Source organism: Agelaius tricolor, unplaced genomic scaffold (genome assembly GCF_023055355.1).
Source record: "Agelaius tricolor isolate 1412-34295 unplaced genomic scaffold, bAgeTri1.0.p SCAF_39, whole genome shotgun sequence".
Classification (NCBI taxonomy): domain Eukaryota; kingdom Metazoa; phylum Chordata; class Aves; order Passeriformes; family Icteridae; genus Agelaius; species Agelaius tricolor.
In genome coordinates, this window is record NW_027269299.1 from 4,837,501 (window position 1) to 4,840,000 (window position 2,500).

At 49.4% G+C, this 2,500-nt stretch overlaps 1 pseudogene; it reads right to left on the minus strand.

Moving 5' to 3' along the window:
* The window catches only part of LOC139603542 (28S ribosomal RNA), an 8,288-nt pseudogene that overhangs the window by 2,790 nt on the left and 2,998 nt on the right, over window positions 1-2,500 (minus strand).

Consider the following 2,500-nt stretch of genomic DNA (forward strand, 5'->3'; position numbering starts at 1 on the left):
AGTCGCTCAACAAGACCAGATCGTCAGCGAATGCCATGGCAGTTATCGTACGCTCTCCACGATGGAATCCTTTGCCACTCTCTTCCAGCTTGCACAACAGGGGGTCCATTGCCAGATTGAATAGAAAGGGTGACAGTGGATCACCCTTCTTCACTCCAACCCAGATCTGGATTTTGTCCCTGTGCGTGTTCTTCTTGATGGTGACATACGTACTGATGTCCTTGTACATATTGTCCACCAGTCCGACGATGTGGGGATCCACTCTCCGTTGCTGTAAAACGTGTAAGATGTGCTGGTGGCTCACGGGGTCAAAAGCCTTAGCAATGTCCACGAATATAACACCCAGTGGTCTATGTTCATTTTTGGCAGTCCGAATTATAGTTTGCAGGAGCTTCAGGTTCTCAGAACATCCCGCCGCACTGATGAAACCTCTCTGCTTTGGGTTGAGGGGACACGCCTTAGTCATCCTCGCCGTCATGATCCTGGAGAACAGCCTCAGCAAGATGGAACCAATCATGATGGGTCTCCAGTTGTTGATGTCTTTTAGGCACTCCGGTTTTGTCGATTTGGGGATCAAAACAGTCCTGCACCCCCTCACCATGTCCGGGATGTCACCAGATGTTAGCCACAGGTTGAAGAGCTCAGCAGTCCAGGCATACCCGGGATCCATCTTCCTGATGTCCCCAAGGGCAATCCTATCTGGACCTGGTGCCAAGCCCTTGCTCATTTCCCACACATTCTTTTCAATTTCTTTGGCCGTAATTAAGTCCCTGAAAGCCTTATGGTGGGCCTTCCCTTTAATTTCAAAGTCTCCAAAGACTCTCAAGTCTCACACCAAACTGTCCAGGTGTTTCCCATCTGGCCTTGAATACCGAATAAATTTCACTGGGTGATACATCACAGGACAGACATTCGATGTCGTCCAAAATGATCTTCGCTAATTTCCCCCTGTCTAGATGGAATAAACGCTGAAAGCGGAGGTAGTTACCTCTTTTGATCGCTCTGTCCTTCATCCACTTCTGAAACTGTTTTCTTGGCTGCTCCTCCCGAGTTTCCTTTTTGCTTTTCCCCCGGAGTGCTGTTCTTATTTGGCTCACTGATTCCAGGCAACCAAAGCAGTCCTGCGCTGTCTGATTGAGCAGTGGTCGCACCTTTTGGCCTTCTAATAACTGTTCAAATGCTCTGGGGAAGTTGTTAATTGTCCCATCTGATAACGTTCTTTGATCCTTTTCTGATAACGAGCCTGCAGTCACCCTGCCCTCTGCTGGCCAACGGTTTCCCAGGGACCATTATCCCTATCAAGGTGTGTCCAGATGTCTCTATTGTTCCCTTCCCAGCAGCTGGTCCTCCCGGCTGGTGGTTCCCCCCAAGTCCATTGTTCACAGTTCCTGCCTGGGATTGATGACTTGACCCAGGTTCTGATTTCAAGTTCCCAGCTGCTCCCCCACCCACTCCATTCTTCCTGAGCAGCATTCTCCTTTTATCACCAATCTGCTTAGCTGTTTTGGTTGTTAAGTGTTCCGATATGAGCTTATTAATGTTTCTGTGACTCTCGAACTGTACCTCCAGCTTGACAAGTAGCTCTTCCTCCTCCTTTGTCCAGCATCTTTTGTGGGCTCCTCAGTTTGATGTTTCTTTCGGTTGGGAAGCATCGATCCTCTCCTGGTTTCTAACCAGTGGATGTGCCAATCTTTTGTGTTGTCCTAGGCCAATTTTAGTCATAAAATCTCTACTGCATACCTCACATATCCACTCTCCCACTGGAGGCCCCGCATCCTTTGGACCCTTGCACTTTGCAAAATGACAAACAGTACTGTGATGGTTAAAATTCTCCCTCCCACACTAGGCACACCGAAAGCACACCCACTTCCTCCCGTGAGACCCCTTAAGGTGTTCAATTAGGGCCAACATCGAGTTGAGCCGGGTACCACAGCAAGGACATGGTGGATTTTTGTCAGGAACAGTCACCTTCACGATGTCATCCGGTGCTTGTTCACTGCGGACCTCAGGCACTGGAGGCAATGCCTCTGGTGTACCCTCTTCCCCCTTCCCACTGCCTCCCTTCTCAAGTACATTCTGATCATCGTCCTTAGGGGGACTAGGATTTAAGTCGTCCTCCTCACTCAGTTGTGGTGTAGGCTGTTCAAACACCTCAGGAAACCCGTTCAACACCCCCCCATTAACAGAAACATGAACCACCCCCTGTACATGCTCCTGCAGATCTGACCTATACAGTTCTAGAGAAAAATTCACCAGCAAGCCAAATTAATTTTCTGTCAATTTGGTGGTTGTAGATGTTACAAAATTATCTCAGGAGGTCTGAGTGCCCACCGATACCCTAGTAAGGTGGAACGGCCGCCCCCAGTTTCCTCCTCCAAGAAACGGATTTGGATTTGGAATAGCCGAGTCATGACCAGATTCAACATCGGGAACGGAATGGGTGGTCAGCCCACCTCCGAACCCGTTGCCCCTGTCCAACCAGGGGGCCAGGTTTCAGGTA